The 19237-nt window shown below is 44.8% G+C and overlaps 1 long non-coding RNA gene across 1 annotated transcript; it reads right to left on the reverse strand.

Moving 5' to 3' along the window:
• Window positions 1–207: 207 nt before the first annotated feature.
• Window positions 208–19233, reverse strand: LOC139362877 (uncharacterized). The gene is made up of 8 exons (XR_011622393.1): window positions 18809–19233; window positions 14737–14847; window positions 13531–13661; window positions 9993–10208; window positions 8935–9111; window positions 6778–6836; window positions 3013–3071; window positions 208–1883 (listed from the first exon to the last, which is right to left on the reverse strand). It is a non-coding gene; the product is annotated as an uncharacterized lncRNA (long non-coding RNA).
• Between the last annotated feature and the right edge of the window lie 4 nt (window positions 19234–19237).

Genomic DNA, 19237 nt, shown 5'->3' on the forward strand with positions numbered 1-19237 from the left:
ACCAAGACCCAGTCTCTCAGCTTCAGCACTTTCAAATGCAGAATCCTCTGGGGCCTGTGGAGCTCCACGAGGCATGTTGTCCTCAAAGATAAATAAGCAGGCAAGCCGGCTAGAAAATTGCTAAGGGTATTATTCTTCAAAGAATCTTTATAGGGTCAAAGAGGAATGCGTCTTACGGACTATGTGTATTCCCCACAGATTCTGAGGATGATGTCAGTATCCCTTTCCAGATGTGTTGAACAATTTGTGGTCACTTGTATTCCTGCCACTGAGTACCAGTGCTTTGCTAATTTGAACTGATTCCAGCTCACACTGACCCCGGCTCCCTGGATCTGGTTACCATTAGCCAAGACTGTCATCCATATTGTACCCTTTCAAAGAGTCCTAAAAACAGCTCTTCGCCTACTCTTCCAAGACAAATAAAAATGTCTGCCAAAGAAATGGGGAAGCCGGGCGCGGTGGCTCAAGCCTGTAATCCCAGCACTTTGGGAGGCCGAGACGGGCGGATCACGAGGTCAGGAGATCGAGACCATCCTGGCTAACACAGTGAAACCCCATCTCTACTAAAAATACAAAAACTTAGCCGGGCGAGGTGGCAGGCACCTGTAGTCCCAGCTACTCGGGAGGCTGAGGCAGGAGAATGGCGTAAATCCGGGAGGTGGAGCTTGCAGTGAGCTGAGATCCGGCCACTGCACTCCAGCCTGGGTGACAGAGCGAGACTCCGTCTCAAAAAAAAAAAAAAAAAAAAAAGAAATGGGGAAAAAAGATTGAAAGAGAGAAAACAATTAACATTCTAACAAGAGAGCAAAAAGCGAAGGGGGAGGAGAAACTAGGAAAATCATACATGGGCTCACACCTATTTCCAAAGCTAAGCTAATATTCTTTTGCTTGTGTCTGAATAAGTCACCAATTTTAAACTGCTAATGAAAAAAAAAAGAAAAAGAGAATGAAAGAAGCAGGCCCAGGCTGGGCACGGTGCTAGGATTAAAGTGCCGTAATCCTAGCACTTTGGGAGGACGAGGCGGGTGGATCACCCAAGGTCAGGAGTTCGAGACCAGCCTGGTCAACCTGGTGAAACACCATCTCTACTAAAAATACAAACAATTAGCTGGGCATGGTGGCGCATGCCTGTAAACCCAGCTACTCAGGAGGCCGAGCAGGAGAACAGCTTGAACCCAGAAGGCAGAGAATGTGATGACCTGAGACCACACCATTGCCCTCAAGCCAGGGCAATGAGAGCAAAACTCGGTCTCAAAAGAAAAAAAAAAAGCCATAAAATAACTCAGATTTCATTAAATACAACCCTAGTGGTAAATGACTATTGGTCAACAATAAAAAAGATGGATTACTCAGAACAGAGATTAAGAGTCCAGTAAGAATCCAGGAATCTTACCCTTAAATAATGAAAGAAATCCTTTCCTTGGAAAGTAATATCCTCTCAGGCCAGGAACTCCACTAGTAGACAGCCTTCTTAAAAAAAACATTTCTGGCCGGGCATGGGTTCATGCCTCTAATCCCAGCACTTTGGGAGGCTGAGGCAGGAAGATCACCTGAGGTCAGGAGTTCGAGACCGGCCTGGCCAACATGGCGAAACCCCATCTCCACTAAAAATACAAAAATTAGCCTGGCATGGTGCTGGGCACCTGTAATCCCAGCAACTCGGGAGGCTAAGGCAGAAGAGTCACTTGAACCCAGGAGGCAGAGGTTGCAGTGAGCCAAGGTCACGCCATTGCACTCCAGCCTGGGCGACAAGAGTGAAAACTCTGTCTCAAAAAAAAAAAAAAACATTCCTTTGGGAAGAACTTCTACATAAAAATCTTCAACATGAGACTGGAAAAAACAGTATGGGATCATCCCCGGACCGTTGGCTTTTACAGTTGGAGCTGTAAGAACAAAAAGAAAAAAGGATGTCATTTAAACACAATATGTAGAAAAGAATAATTATTAAATCTGTATTGGTCTTTAACTTTTATACTTTGATCTTTAATTCTGTTATTGTAATTGAGTCCAAAGAAAAATAGTATGAGTAAAATAAAAAGAACACCATAAATGCTAATATTCTGTTTATCAAAGTCTGCAGTGAAATATCCCATTAAATCCAAGTGCAGTGACTTACACCCATAATCCCAGCACTTTGGGAGGCTGAGGCCGGTGAATCTCCTGAGGTCAGGAGTTCGAGGCCAGCCTGGTCAACATGGTGAAACCCCAACGCTACTACAAATACAAAAATTAGGCAGGCGTGGTGGCAGGGGCCTGTAATCCCAGCTACTCAGGAGGCTAAGGCAGGGAGAATTGCTTGGACCCAGGAGGTGAGCTTGCCATGAGCTGAGATCACACCACTGCACTCCAGCATGGGTGACAGAACAAAACTCCATCTTAAAAAAAAAAAACACACACACACACACACACACACAAAACAGCTAGCACATGACATTTGCTATGGGGAGACTAGGGATATGATCTTGCTGCAATCCTTCTTCCATTTTAGTAATTGCAAACAGTGTGATTCCATTCTGTTTCGTCCCCACTCCACTCCAGAGCCAAAACAAGAAAATCAATTATATTTCTATTTCTTTAAAAACATATCTAACTAAATCATCTAATTAAAAGATAATATGCACGGCTCCATACTAGTAAAAAAAACTTCTTATGTCCTGAGTATCATGGACATTCGATGAATGCTTGTTCAGCTGACTGGTGTAGACTTCAATAATAACCTGTTCGATGCATTACGCCACATTAATCTTACATCTCAAAAATAGGACAAATACTGTTCTTTCAGTTTTGTCTACCCAAAATGTAGTATTTACACATATTTAAAAATGGGTTAATAAAAAGAAAATGAGTTTGTTCTAGAGAGTATGAGAATTTTGAAAACATGAATTCTCCTGTCCTGGCACATAATTAATACTTAGAGGCATATTATTTCATGTGAAAGCTACCATTAAAAGAAATTAATGTTAAACGTTACTTCACATAATCTTCTAACCTGACTAAAGACTGAAGACCTACCTCACAAAGCTGATTTGTCAAGTTGTAAATCTTCACCTGTTGAATTCATAAGTTCATCTCTGAAAGGTAAGAATAAATACTTAATATTCACTAGGCAATATTCAGCAAAGTAATATCCACTAGCACATATTTAACATTTCATCACCAAGGGTGGGTGTGAAAAGAAAAGACAGACTGGGCACCGTGGCTCACACCTGTAATCCCAGCACTTTGGGAGGCCGAGGTAGGCAGATCTTGAGGTCAGGAGTTCGAGACTAGCCTGACCAACATGGTGAAACCCCCGTCTCTACTAAAAATACAAAAATTAGCCAAGTGCGATGGCAGATGCCTGTAATCCTAGATACTCAGGAGGCTGAGGCAGGAGAATTGCCTGAACCCAGGAGGCAGAGATTGCAGGGAGCCAACATCATGCCACTGTACTCTAAGCCTAAGTGAAAGACCAAGTCTCCATCTCAGGAGGGAAAAAAATAATTAATTAATTAATTAATTAAGAAAAGACAAGACAATCGGGATGCTTGAGCACAGCTAAATCTTCTTTTGAGGTTTCTATACATTAACCAAACAAAATAATAATTGCAAATGGTCTCATCAGGTACTTCGTGGAGGATGTGTCCTCACAAATAAACTGGTAACTTTGCAACCCACAGGTCTTTGAAACATATTACAATAATCTTAAATGGGATCCTTTAATATCACATTGCATTCAAGACTATCTTTCTCTACACATCTATAAAAATCATTTATTCCCACATAGGCTTTAAAATCTCAGGCTTAAAAACAAGACATGGATACTATTTTCTTTAGCAAAAGTAGCAGAAAACTGTGAAAGAAAATGTCAATTGCGTGCCAGTCAGGTGAGGGCAGTCTTCACGTTTTAAAAGCTAACACTGGCATGACTTACTCAATGTTGGACCCAGATAAATTAAAAAGTGGAAGATAAAAATACCTAAAATAGGCCCGGTGCAGTGGCTCACGCCTGTAATCCCAGCACTTTGGGAGGCTGAGGCAGGCAGATCACCCGAGGTCGGGAGTTCAAGACCAGTCTGACAAACATAGACAAACCCCAACTCTACTAAAAATACAAAATTAGACAGGCATAGTGGCACATGCCTGTAATGCCAGCTCCTCGGGAGGCTGAGGCAGGAGAATCGCTTGAACCCAGGAGGCAGACATTGCATGGAATCGAGATCGCACCATTGCATTTCAGCCTGGGCAAGGACAGCAAAACTCCATCTCAAAAAAAAAAAAAACAAAACCATAAAATAACTCAGACTTAATTAAATATAACCCTGGTGGTGAATAAATATTTGTCAACAATAAAAAAAAATTTATTACTCAGAACAGAGAGGAGAGTCCAATAAGAATCCAAGAGTCTTAACTTTTAATAAAAAAATGAATCCATTCCTTTGACAGCAATATCCTCTCCAGGCCAGGAATTCCATTAGTAGACAGTCTTCTTACAAAAAATTCCTGGCAGGGCATAGTGGTTCACATCTGTAATCCCAGCACTTTGGGAGGCTGAGGCAGGAGGATCATCTGAGGTCAGGAGTTCAAGACCAGCTTGGCCAACATGCTGAAACCCCGCCTCTACTAAAAATACAAAAATCAGGCTGGCATGATGTTGGGCGCCTGTAATCCCACCTACTCGGGAGGCTGAGGTAGGAGAATCACACGAACCCAAGAGGCAGAGGTTGCAGTGAGCCAGGATCACGCCATTGCACTCCCGCCTCAGCAAGAAGAATGAAAACCCCATCCCCCACCACAAAAAAAAAGTTCCTTTGGAACGGCCTTCTACATAAAGATCTTCAACATGACACTGGAAAAAAGGGTATGGGATCATCACTGGACCTTTGGCTTTTACAGCTTGAGTTATAAGGACAAAAAGAAAAAGGGATATCATTTAAACACAATATGTAGAATAGAATAACTATTAAATCTGTATTGGTCTTTAACTTTTATACTTTTATCTTTACTTCTGTTAATATAATTGAGTCTAAAGAAAAATAGCAATAAAATAAAAATATTATTGTTCAAAACATTGAACAATTATACTCTGTTCAATGCATTATGCCAGATAAATCTTGCATCTCAAAAGTAGGACAAATACTGTTCTTCCAGTTCTGTCTACCCGTAAATGCAATATTTACATGTATTCGTAATGGGTTAATAAAAAGAAAATGAGTTCATTGTTCTAGAGAGTATGATAATTTTGACAACATGAATTCTCTTGTCCTGGCACATAATTAATATTTAGAGGCATATTATTTCATGTGGAGGGTACCATTAAAAGAATTCAATGTTAAACCTTAAATAATGACTGAAATAAAAACAACAGCAAAAATGCTAATATTCTGTTTATCAAAGTCTGTAGCGAAATATCCCATTAAAGCCGGTTGTCGTGACTCACACCCGTAATCCCAGCAGTTTGAGAGGCCAAGGCGGGTGAATCACCTGAGGTCAGGAGTTCGAGACCAGCCTGGCCAACAGTGAAACCCCATCTCTAGTAAAAATACAAAAAGTAGCCAGACATTGGGGAGGGCGCCTGTAATCCCAGCTACTCAGGAGGCTGAAGAAGGAGAATCGCTTAAACCCGGGAGGCGGAGGCTGCAGTGAGCCAAGATCACGGAATTGCACTCCAGCCCAGGCAACAAGAGCTAAACTCTATCTCAAAACAAAACAAAACAGACAAACAAAAAACAGTAAGAGAAAACTGGAGCTAAGTCCTACTCATTGTATTTACTTTCCTAAAATAAAACAACATTATTAAAAAAATTATGGCCAAGCCCAGTGGCTCATGCCTGTAATCCCAGCGCTTTGTGAGGCCAATGTGGATAAATCACATGAGGTCAGGAGTTCAAGACCAGCCTGGCCAACATGGTGAAACCTCAACTCTACTATGATTACAAAAATTAGGAAGGCATGGTGGCAGGTGCCTGTAATCCCAGCTACTTGGGAGGCTGAGGCAGGTAGAATTGCTTAAACCCAGAAGGTAAAGCTTGCCATGAGCTGAGAACACACTACTGCACTGCAAGGGCAACAAAACAAAACTCCATCTTAAAAAAAAAAAAAAAAAAAGAACCGCTAGCAGGTGCAATTATTCACAATATGTAGAAATTATTCTTTTCTACATACTGTGTTTAAATGATATCCATTTTTCTAATTCTTCTTATAGCTCAACCTGTAAAAGCCAAAGGTCCAGGGAGATGGGATATGATCTCACTGGCTATCCTTCCATTTTAGCAAATCTAAACAGTGTCATTCCATTCTGTATCGTCCCCACTCCAGAGCCAAAACAAGAAAATCAATTATACTTCTATTTCTTTAAAAACCTATCTAACTAAATCTAATTAAAAGATAATATGCATGGCTCTACACTCTAAAAGAAAACCTTCTGTCCTACGTATCATGGACATATGACAAATGCTTGTTCAGTTGACCGGTGTAGACTTCAATAATAATCTGTTCAATGCATTACGCCAGATAAATCTTGCATCTCAAAAGTAGGACAAATACTGTTCTTCCAGTTCTGTCTACCCGTAAATGCAATATTTACATGTATTTGTAATGGGTTAATAAAAAGAAAATGAGTTCACTGTCCTAGAGAGTATGAGAATTTTGACAACACGAATTCTCTTGTCCTGGCACATAATTAATACTTAGAGGCATATTATTTCATGTGGAGGGTACCATTAAAAGAATTCAATGTTAAACCTTAAATAATTATTTCACATAATCTTCTAATCTGACTTAAGATTGAAGACCTACCTCCTGAAGCTGTTTAATCAAACTGTAAATCTTCACCTGTTGAATTCGTAAGTTCATTTCTGAAAGGTAAGAATACTTAATATTCACTAGGCAACATTAAGCAAAATAATATCCACTAGTACTTATTTAACATTTCATCACCAAGGGTGGTTGTGATAAGAAAAGACAGGCTGGACACGGCGGCTGATGCCTTTAATCCCAGCACTTTGGAAGGCTGAGGCAGGCAGATCACGAGGTCAGGAGTTCGAGGCCAGCCTGCCCAACATGGCGAAATCCTGTCTCTACTAAAAATACAAACATTAACCAGGCATGGTGGCAGGCACCTGTAAGCCCAGCTACTCAGGAGGCTGAGACAAGAGAATTGCCTGAACCCAGGAGGCAGATGTTGCAGAAACCACGATCACACCACTGCATTCCAGCCTGGGTGAAACAGCAAGATTCTGTCTCAATCAATCAATCAATAAAAATGTAAGGAGGAAGCATTTACTGTGCATGTATATGCCTGGTATTATATGAAGCACTTTAGTGTCTTATCAAATCTTCAGGATAGATCTTCAGTTCTCATGACCACAAAAGAGGACACTAAAGCTCAGACAGGAGAAGAGACATGGCCAGCCTGTGTCCCCAGAGCCTACGGTCTTACCACCAGGTGAGACCGTTACACTGGTTCCAGATATCACATGTTGTGAGATTTTTACTTTAAAATGAACCAAAAAAAAACAAACGCAAAAAAGGCACAAGCTATTAAAAAGTGGGAGAAACACTAAGAGAACCTTAAGCACATAACTAAAAATATTACGGAAATGTTACTGAATTCACTAGCAAATTTAATTCTAGATTTTCATTGAGGAGTACGTTATATTATTCATGATGAAGAAAAAGTGTTCACTTAAGTATATTAACATAAATACCATCAATATGATTTATCATGATTAAACGTTCACTTAAGGCAATTCAGTCAAAATTCTGCATCTCATACAATTTTATAGTTTGCTAGTAGGTTACAAGTAGTCATCCAAATAAAAACAGTAAAACACATGATGTTTTCCACTGGTTATTGCTCTTTTTAGGTAAGCACTTTGGTTATTGCTCTTTTTAGGTAAGCACTTGATATATACCAACAGACAGAGGATAATAACAAATTGCTAATTTCTTTCATCATTATATAAAGGTGGCTTCAGGATAGAATAGTATAAGTGCAATGACGAATTTGAAATCTAATGTCAACTCAGTGATGCATCAAGATAAAAGTAGAGACAATAGGGGCACCTTGGTGAGTACTGAATTTTTATTTATTTATTTATTTATTTTGAGATGGAGTTTTGCTCCTTTTGCCCAAGCTAGAGTGCAATGGTGCAATCTCGGCTCACCACAACCTCTGCCTCACGGGTTCAAGCGATCCTCCTGCCTCAGCCTCCCGAGTAGCTGGGATTACAGACATGTGCCACCACGCCCATATAATTTTGTATTTTTAGTAGAGACGGGGTTTCTCCATGTTGGTCAGGCTGGTCTTGAACTCCCGACCTCAAGTATCTGCCTGTCTCGACCTCCCAAAGTGCTGGGATTACAGGCGTGAGCCACCACACCTGGATGAATACCAAATTTAATGAAGCAGACTAAGAGAAACAATTCATTTTAAAAAATAACATTTGGCCAGGCATGGTGGCTCACACCTGTAATCCCAGCACTTTGGGAGGCTGAGGCAGGTGGATCAGTAGGTCAGGAGTTCAAGACCAGCCTGGCCAAGATCATGATACCATCTCTATTAAAAATACAAAAATCAGCCAGGCGTGGTGGCTGGCGCCTGTAATCCCAGCTGCTCAGGAGGCTGAGGCAGAGAACTGCTTGAACCCGGGAGGCAGAGGTTGCAGTGAGCAGAGATCACACCACTGTACTCCAGCCTGGGCGACACAGTGAGGCTCTGTCTCAAAAAATAATAATAATAATAATTCAATGAAATCCCTAAGATGAAGGGCTTTGCAATACATATGTAAATAAATTCCCAATCTCCATGCTGAAAGTTTAAAAAAATTCTAATAATTAAAGAAACACAACTTTTCCTTAGCTTTGTAGCAATTTAGAAACAGAGAATGTTTCCAATATTTAGACACTACAAAGCACCTGACAAGGAGAAACGTGTAAGGAGGCATGACTCACCGGCAGCCCTGGGCCTGTCCACGGTACCCCCATGATGAAGAGTAACTCCACTGTGTAAATGCTCATGAACACAGGATTACAGGACTTTTCCAGTTTAGACATACCATATTTTCTTTCAGACAATTCTTCAACTTGCTTATGTAGATCAGCAATACGATTATTCCATTTCTCTGAAAACTGAGCAAAAGCTGATTCTCAATAATATGTCCCTATGTCAGAGCAGCACTAACATGTAAGAACTTATTTCATATATTTTACATTCTAACAGTCCACATCATTTTACTGCTTTGAAAAAAATTTTTCCCTTTTCTGGTGGTTCTTAATTAGTTTAATGAGAGACTATTAGAGAAGTTGAAAAGCAAGAGGGCAGAAAAGTTCAATCAAATTAAACACGGTAACAGGGAGGCCACAAAGAGGAGGTCTCCAGGGGTCTTTTAGCAAACTTCCTAAAACTTGTCTCAGCTGTGTGGAAATAAGTCTTTACAGCAGCCGGGTGTGGTGGTGCAGGCCTGTAATCCTAGCACTTCAGCAGCAGAGGCAGGCGGATCTCTTTGAGCTCAGGGTAACATAGCCAAAACCCCCCTCCCCACCCCCACCTATCTCTACCAAAAATACAAAACAGCCAGGCATGGTGGTGGGTGCCTATAGTCCCATCTACTCAGGAGGCTGAGGCAGGAGAATCACTTGAACCCAGGAAGCAGACGTTGCAGTGAGCCAAGACCATGCCACTGCCAGCCTGGACGACAGAGCAACACTCCACCTCAAAAAAGAAAAAACAAAAACAAAAACAAGGTTAAAAGGGACCCCAGACCTTAAAGGTACAAGTTTAAGAGGGACCCCTAAGCAAAAAATGCCAACCCTTTTTCTCTCAATCTTTGCAACACCAGGAGGGTGTAACAGTTTTGCAGCCTAGCTGTAGCAGGCTGATGCCCCCAAGATGCCCATATCCTAACCCCGGAAACTGGTGAACATGACCTTGTATGGCAAAAGGGGCTTTGCAGATATAATGAAGTTAAGGGTCTTTGGCTGGCTTGTACTGGCGGGGTTAATGTACTCACCCGGATCCTTATAAGAGCAGAGAAGGTGATGGAGAGGGTGGGAGGTGTAGTGACGGAAGCAGGAAACTCCAGTCATTCAGGACATGCAGCACAAGCTGAGAAGTGCAGGCCGCCTCCAGGGCCAGGAGACAGATTCTCCTGCAGAGCCTCGGAAGGCAACAACCCTGCTCCCACCTTGCTTCAGTGGGACTTACTTTAGAATTCTGGTCTTCAGAACTGTAAGGGAATACATTCGTGTTGTTTTAAGTCACTGTGTGGTAATTTGTTGCAGCAGCCACGGGAAACTAGTATTGTAGTGAAGCCTTAAAACCCATCTGAAGGGGCTGGGCTCAGTGGCTCATGTCTGTAATCCCAACACTTTGGGAGGCTGAGGAGGGCAGATCACTTGAGGTCAGGAGTTCGAGACCAGCCTGGCCAACGTGGTGAAATGCCGTCTCTACAAAAAATACAAAAATTAGCCGGGCACAGTGGCACATACCTGTAATCTCAGCTACTCAGAAGGCTGAGACAAGAGAATTGTTTGCACCCTGATGGGGGCGTGGAGGCTGCAATGAACTGAGATTGCACCACTGCACTCCCGCCTGGGTGACAGACCAAGGCTCCATCTTGAAAACAAAAACAAAACAAACCAAAAAACCCACCTGAAGAAGGTTTCCAGTTCTGCCAGCAGTCCCCCACCCAACCCTCGGAAGCAGACATTCCATTGCTGTGGGCCATGGACAGGCAAAAGGAAGCACCTCCTCGTGGCAGAGGACTACCCAGGAGAAACCCAAGGGAAGGCACTGCCGGGCCAGGCTCTCTGCCAAAGCCATATTATGGTGTTTTTTGTTTTTGTTTTTGTTTTTGTTTGAGACACAGTTTCACTCTGTCTCCCAGACTGGAGTGCAGTGGCACAATCTCAGCTCACTTCGACCTCTGCCTCCCCAGTTTAAGCAATTCTCCTGCCTCAGCCTCTTGAGTAGCTGGGATTACAGGAACATAGTATGCCTTGCTAATTTTTATATTTTTAGTAGAGATGGGGTTTTGCCATGTTGCCCAGGCTAGACTTGAACGCCTTACCTCAAGTGATCCACCTGTCTCAGCCTCCCAAACTGCTGGGATTACAGGAGTGAGCCACCGCACCCAGCACTCGCCAAGGCAGGCTTTTTCCAGGGGATCAGTCCTGGTCTGGTCTGGCTCTGCCCACTCTCCCTCTCACCTAGCTGGAATCCCTAGCTCCTTCTTAGTAGAGGAGTGTGGACCCCAACCCCAGCTTGGTATGGTTCAGATCTGCGTTTCACTCATGGAACCTGGCTGCTCCCCAGGCCCTGGAGAAAAACAGGATCTCTCTGCAGGTATGATACAGGATGGGCCTGTCCCCAGGACTCTGTGAGAGGGAAGCCCAATGTCCCACCAGATTGGCAGAGCTGGGAAAGAGAAAGTTTTATGATAGCCCTAAGGAAAAAAAGAGGCAGCAGAGGAAGCAGGACAGCACTCACATGGAACCCATGTGGCTGCCTCAGTGAGGTGAGGGAGGAGTGCACCCCAGTGACATGAGAGGGAAGAGAGGCGCGGTTCCAGGGCAGCTTTCCCCCTCATTTCCTGCCATGTTACTCTGATCCCCTCCAGGTGAGCCTGCCCACTTTGTGCCCAGGAGCCTGTAGAAAAACACAGCTCCAAATGGTTATGGCCCCAGGAGTGGGGCACAGCAGGGAGGAGACCTGGACAGAGGACAGGCAGGGGAGGAGGGAGTGGGCCTCAAACTCCTGGAGGGGGCCCTTCTCATGGGTCCTCCTTTTTGGCTTCTCCTTCTTTACCCTGGGCTGATCACCCAGGGAAGAACTGAAGCAAGGTTTCTCACCCTCAGGTCCAAGGGGTTCAACTACCGGGCCCTTAGGGAAGTGTGAGCCCCCTGAAAGGATGCAAGGGTTTTTTTTTTTGGAGATGGAGTTTCGCTCTTGTCACCAAGGCTGGAGTGCAGTGGTGCAATCTCACCTCACTGCAACCTCTGCCTCCCGGGTTCAAGTGAATCTCCTGCCTTAGCCTCCAGAGTAGGCTGTAAGGTGTAAGGCCACCAGTAAGGTGGCTGCCACCACGCCTAATTTTTTGCATTTTTAGTAGAGATGGGGTTTCACCATGTTGGGCACGCTGGTCTCGAACTCCTGACCTCAGGTGATCCGACCGGCTCGGCCTCCCAAAGTTCTGGGATTACAGGCGTGAGCCACTGCGCTTGGCCGCAATGCAAGGTTTTGCATGGAGAGCATGTACATGCTTTTCTGGAAAACAGTCCACAGCTTATTCTCAGCAGGTTCCACAGTCAAAAAAGGTTAGAACTCTTGCTACAGAGCTGTGGGAGCACCTAGGTGAGGGGCCTGCCAAGGGCATTCTGGGGACTACCTGGGCACCCCTGAGCCCACTGTCCCCTAGGCAGGCTGCACTGCTTGGTATTCGCAGAGCTGAGGGGGTGGGGCACGTGGGGACTGTGAAATTGCCCTGAGATGACCCACAGTCCTCAGCTGGGAAGTGAGGGGTGCATCTCCTGCAGCATCCTCCATCCCTAGACCATGGGGCCAGGAGAACTGATCCTTTCAGCAAGTCAAAAGCCTATTACTGACTTCTTCCCTGGCCATGTAGACAGTGAACCAGGGTAGTCATATCAAGTAAATGCCTTGGTCCTGTCACCGAGGTGACCAGTAGGCATTCCCAGGTGCAGTGAAGGTCCTGACACCAAGATATGCACCTGGCCACCTGAGGAAAGAGAAAGGACTATCCAAGGGGATGGGGCTGAGCTGGGTGTGGAGTGGTCCTTGTGAGTCTTGGTGAATGGGAGGGGGAGCAGCATGATCCAGACCTTGAGGCAGAAGGACAACCAGGAGACAGCCTGGAAAATGTGCTGGACCCACAAGGGCTCAAGGCTGGCCAGAGAGGGAGGTGGGATAGGCTGGAAAGTCCTGAGGTCTGAAGATTGGCCCTGGCAGAAAGAAGCCAGGTAAGGTGGGGTGTTACCTGCACCCTGGGGACCAACTGCAGGCCAGATCAGGCCAACTACCGGGCCCTTAGGGAGATGTGAGCCCCTTGAAACGGTGGAAGGTTTTTTGTTGTTTTTTTTTTTTGAGACGGAGTTTCGCTCTTGTCGCACAGGCTGCCACCTTTGCCCAGAGCAGGCACCAATATTTCTGGCTCTGGGTGTGACCTCAGAATGGGGAAAAGCCCCAACCCCCACCAGGACCACCTGCCGCCTAGACTACTTCAGATGCTGAACCCAAGCCAGGGGCAGGAAGCTAGAATGACACCTAGGTTAATCCCGATAAAGTCCCTGGCTCCCCCCAGCTATGGGGCTGAAGGGGAATTACAGCCCAAACCCCAGATGCTGACTCTCCAACACTGAGCCCTCAGTGCCCACAGGGAGATAGAATCAGCACACTATCCAGATGGGGAAATGGGCTCAGAGAAGTGCAAGAGCCTTGCCCAATGCCCAATGCCCCAGACCAGGGCTCCAGACCCACAGGGTTCTTTTGTCACTGTGTCCAGAGGGCAGCAGCTGCTCTGAGGTACCCACCTGAGCCTGGCAGCTTTCTCCAACTTCGGAAGCCCAGGAGCATGGCCCATGTCCACAGATGCACCGGCATGAGGTGCGCCCAGACGGACAGAGGCAGATGGGTTTCGTCTCCTCCACTGGATTGTGAGGGCCTAGAAGGAGACAAGGGTCTGCTTGAGAAGGCACTGAATAGTGAGCAACTTGGGGCGGTTTCCCTCTGGATGGATCTGCAGTGCCTGGATGGAACCTGGCTCAGACAGAGCTCAGTTCTGCAGGTCCCTGAGGCATGGAGAGTTCATAGCTACCAAGTGTACGAGTCTGGATTCAAAGCCAACAAACAGCATGACTTGAAAGTCCCTGCCCTACCTGGACCACTCACCTCTTGGGATTCACCCTTGCAGGCTCATCAGATGCCCAGGCCAGCAGCACAGCCGGCCAGGACCAAGGAAACCTGGGGAGCCTCAGAGTACCCCCAGGTATTCCAACCTAAACCTGGCACCCCTGCCTCTCACCACCCTTCTTCTTGCTTTAACCTCACCCCCTACACAGAGCCTGGGCCACCTAATGTGGCATCAAACAGATGCCTCAATAAATCAGAGTCTAATTTTCGTGGAGGAAAAAAAAAAAAACTTAACAGATATACATACAGATTCAAAATATATCCTAAAGTACATATAAATTCAATATATATCCAATCATTGTGACTATGACAGTAGAATATTAAAATACTATTTTCAAAATGTATACAAGCTTAATGTTCTATTTATTCAAACTATTCAAAATACAAATCATCAACATAATTTGCCACTAACATCTCATTCAGTCCCTTCACAGGACACATGATTCACTGGGAGTTAATAAATTAGCAGCTGGCAGGCAGTGACACATAGCAAAAATGAAAACCAAGAGGTGAAATAGTTCTGAAATAAAAAGGGTTTTAAAGCTAAGAGAAATCATTGAATTACTAAGTCATTAGCACTAATTTTGAGCCAACTAACTAATTAATACGAGATGACACAGTGTCCTATGTTTTGGCAAATACAAACTATGTTTAAACAATGTCTGTAATGTGACTTTCAAAATGCTCGTGGCTTTACAAAGATGTGATTAAAATGTAGTAATACATGCTAAAACATTTCCCCCTGCAGAGAATGTTGTAACTTTCATCAGTCACACTGAGAGTCCAGAAGATGAAGGAAAAGGTAGTGGATTTCACTGAGAACTTACCAGAGTTGAACTCCCTCACTTTCTGTTGCCCAGCATTGGCAGGTTACGGGACTGGTGGCTGTGGTGTCTCAATGGTCTTTGGTCTCTTAGAAGGTGGAGAATCATCATCATCTTGAAAAAGAACATATGCTCATTACTGAAGGAACCATCTTAGGTTACAGCCACCTCCGGGTCAATTCCCAACATTCAAAATCTGAGCAGGGCTTTAAAGCTATTTTGAGTATTAATAATTATTTCTGTATTGCGAACTTCAGCATACTTTTTTCTAGTTATATCTGAAATGTTATTCTTTTGGGATGTGCGCAAGTGAATACTGCTTTTTCTTCTGTCTTGCTTCATTACTTTTTAGTTTGCTTCATTTGAATCATCATAAGTCTCCCCTTCTCCTCAAATAGCTTTCAACTTGCTGCCAAGAACAATAATCTATTTTAAGGCTTTTGAGAAAAAACTTTCAATGAGAGAGCCACCTAAAGTTATACAAATATAGAAGAAACGGGGTAAAATAAAGCTTAGATTGGAAAAAAATATTTAAGATTGTACAAAATTCAAGCACACATAAACAAGGGAAGCTGGGTAATTGTATGTTCAAATACTTTTAACAAGTGCAAAATGTGGAGGCTTAAAGAAATAGGGCTGGCCAGGCATGGTGGTTCACGCCTATAATTCCAACACTTTGGGAGGCCGAGGCAGGCTGATTACTTGAGGTCAGGAATTCGAGACCAGCCTTGCCAACATGGTGAAACCCCATCTCTACCAAAAATACAAAAATTAGGCCAGGAGCGGTGGCTCACACCTGTGATGCCGGCACTTTGAGAGGCCAAGCCGGGTACATCACCTGAGGTCGGGAGTTTGAGACCAGCCTGACCAACACAGAGAAACCTTGTCTCTACTAAAAATACAACATTAGCTGGGCATGGTGATGCATGCCTGTAAACCCAGATACTTGGGAGGCTGAGGCAGGAGAATCACTTGAACCCGAAAGGCAAAGGTTGCGGTGAGCCAAGATCGCACCATTGCACTCCAGCCTGGGCAACAAGGGTGAAACTCCATCTCAAAAAAAAAAAAGAGAACAAAAATTAGCCAAGAGTGGTGGCACATGTAATCCCAGCTACTTGGGAGGCTGAGGCAGGAGAATTGCTTGAACCTGGGAGGCTGAAGTTGCGGTGAGCTGCGATTGCACCACTACACTTCAGCCTGGGTAACAGAGTAAAACCCTGTCTCAAAAAAAAAAAAAAAAAAAAAGAGAAAGAGAGAAAGAAAGCAAGAAAGCAAGCAAGCTACATTATTTATGAAACAGATACTGTTGACTCGGTCACAAGAAAGCCTGTGTATAAATGAGCAGTGAGATATTCAAGCACAGCACACACACTCTACTCAGGACAGCTATCCTGAGTTCCATGCTTACTTCCTTCTGGATACACCAGCAACTCAATCTGCTATGATCCTGCAATACATCTCTTGTTAAAATTAGAGACATCTGGGCCAGGCACAGTGGCTCATGCCTGTAATCCCAACACTTTGGGAGGCCGAGGCAGGTAGATCACCTGAGGTCAGGAGTTTGAGACCAGCCTGGCCAACATGGGGAACTGCTGTCTCTATCAAAAATACAAAAATTAGCCTGGCCTGGTGGCATGTGCCTGTAATCCCAGCTACTCGGGATCCTGAGGGAGAAAAATCGGTTCAACCTGGGAGGTGGAGGTAGCAGTGAGCCAAAATCGTGCCACTGCACTCCAGCCTGGGTGACACAGCAAGACTGTCTCCAAAAAAAAAAAAAAAGAAAGAAAGAAAAACAATAAATTAGACATCTGGATCAAATCAGCTACTTCTATCATCGTCTAGTCCCGCAAAGTGTCAGGTAACGTCCTATTAAGATCGCTGCTCACATATCTATAAAATACTGAAAATATCATTTTAAAAAATTTTTTTTTTTTTATTTTGAGACGGGACTTTTGCTCTTGTTGCCCAGGCTGGAGTGCACTGGTGCGATCTCGGCTCACTGCAACCTCCACTTCCTGGGTTCAAGCAATTCTCCTGTCTCAGCTTCCCAAGTAGCTGGGACAGCAGGCATGCACCACCATGCCCGGCTAATTTTGTAGTTTTAGTAGAGACAGGGTTTCTCCATGTTGGTCAGGGTGGTCTTCAACTCCCGACCTCAGGTGATCCACCCACCTTGGCCTCCCAAAGTGCTGGGATTACAAGCGTGAGCCACCGCACCTGGCCAAGAAACCCTTATTTAAAAACAAGCCAGGTGTGGTGGCTTACACCTATAATCCCAGCACTTTGGGAAGCAGAGGCAGTTGGATCACTTGACATCAGTAGTTTGAGACAAGCCTGGGCAACATGATGTAACCCCCTCTCTACTAAGAATATATAAAAAAAAAAAAAAAAAAAATTAGCTGGGTGTGGTGGTGGGCACCTGTAATCCCAGCTTCTCAGGAGGCTGAGGCAGGAGAATCGCTTGACCCTGGGAGGTGGAGGTTGCAGTGAGCGGAGATCTTGCCACTGCACTCCAGCCTGGGAGACAACAGCAAAACTCCATCTCAAAAAAAAAAACAAAAACAGACCCCATTTCAAAACAAAAAGAAAAGCAAAACAAAACACAAATATGGTATGGAAATAAAAATAATTACCGTGTTAAACACAGCATCGTAGAAAATAAAAGACCACTCAAATACAATAAGCTGTCTTTTTAGACAGGTATAATTGTTATTCTTATTTTACAGCTTAAGAAACAGGCTCAGAGAATGTTATTTGATTGGACCATGTTGCATCTCTGGACAGTGCAGCTGAGATCAGACTTCGTGTGTAACTCCACTAGCCTACCAGGGTGCCTCTCACAAAGGTAAGAAATGTAAATTTGGCCTAATATACGAAGTTGCCACGGCAGCACTGGGTCAGTTCTACATACACTACTTCTATGTTCATCAAGGGAAACCTTACAGGAAAGTGAAAATGTTTCTAGAAGGTGATTGGACACCAGCACATTTGCTTGTTGCCTTTGGGCTCTTCTTCTCAGGCCAACAGTAACCTGAAATTATTGACTGCCTATTCCAGTCAACTGGAGAAAATGGTACCAAGGTCGCCAACATCAGACAAATTCACTTGAGGACCTATCTATGTACTTTGAAAGACAAAACTGCTTGTGAAGGACACTGGATTTCAGAAAAACAGAATCATATTAACAACTAATAACACTGTAAAATGCTGATGTGTTGAATGCTACTTTAGAAAAACATGTTCAAATCTAGGGAAAAAAGTCGAAAACTACATATCTAGCTAGCTAGTTAACTATCTAGAGACATGCTTTCATTCCTGGCCTCAAGTAGTCCTCCTACCTCAGCCTCCTAAGTAGCCTGGGCCACAGGTGGACACAGTTACACCTGGGTTTTTTGTTTTGTAGAGACAGGGTTTCACTACATTGCCCAGGCTGGTGTCATACTTTGGAGTCTCGCTGTGTTGCCTAGGCTGGGGTGCAGTGGTGCAATCTCGGCTCACTGTAACCTCAGCCTTTTGGGTTCAAGGAGTAGCTGGGACGACAGGCATGTGCCACCACACCCGGCTAATTTTTGTACTTTTTGTAGAGACTGAGATTCACCATGGCCAGGTTGGTCTCAAACTCTTGACCTCAGGTGATCCACCCACCTCGGCCTCCCAAAGTGCTGGGATTACAGGCTTGAGGCACCAAGCCTGGTGGAGCACTTTCTTGTTATTAAACAGCCTAACCCAGGCGGGGCACAGTCCCTCACGCCTGTAATCCTGACGACTCTGATGGCCAAGGTGAGAAGACCGCTTGAACCCAGGAGCTCGAAACTGGCCTGGGCAACACAGCGAGACCCCCATCGCTACAAAAATTACAAAAATTAGGCCACGTGAGCACCGCCCCCGGCCAATTTTTGTATCTTTTGTAGAGACGGGGTTTCTTCATGTTGCCCAGGCTGGTCTAGAACTCCTGAGCCCAAGCCAGTCATCCTCCCGCCTCGGCCTCCCAAAGTACTGGGATCGCAGTTTTATTTGGCACTCCCTCCCTGTTGCACACTTAGGTTTTTTTTTTACTTTTTTACACAGGGTTTACCTCAGTCTCGCAGGCTGGAATGCTGTGGTGGGACCATAGCTCATTGGAGCCTTGAACCTTGGGGTTCAAGTAGCTGGGGGGCTGAGGTAGGACTACTGAGACAGGGTCGCACCATGTTGCTAGACTGATCGTGGCCTGAAGGGATCCTCCCGCCTTGGTCGCGCCTGGACATATTTTTGTATTTTTGACCGACATAAACACTGCCCTGGGTCTGAGTTTGTCAACTACCCTTCTCCAGCCAGCAACACACAGGACCTGGAGGGGAGGTCGCGGTTACCAGGCTCCACTCTCAGGAGAAAACTGCTCAGCTACTGACACTCCCACCTCCGTGACGCCGCCGAACGCCCCCGCCTGTGACATCGCTCCAAGGCCCATCCTTGTGACGTCACCGAAGGCGCGCGCTTGTGACGTCGCAGAAGCCCGCTCCTC

Source organism: Macaca nemestrina, chromosome 4, assembly GCF_043159975.1.
Source record: "Macaca nemestrina isolate mMacNem1 chromosome 4, mMacNem.hap1, whole genome shotgun sequence".
Classification (NCBI taxonomy): domain Eukaryota; kingdom Metazoa; phylum Chordata; class Mammalia; order Primates; family Cercopithecidae; genus Macaca; species Macaca nemestrina.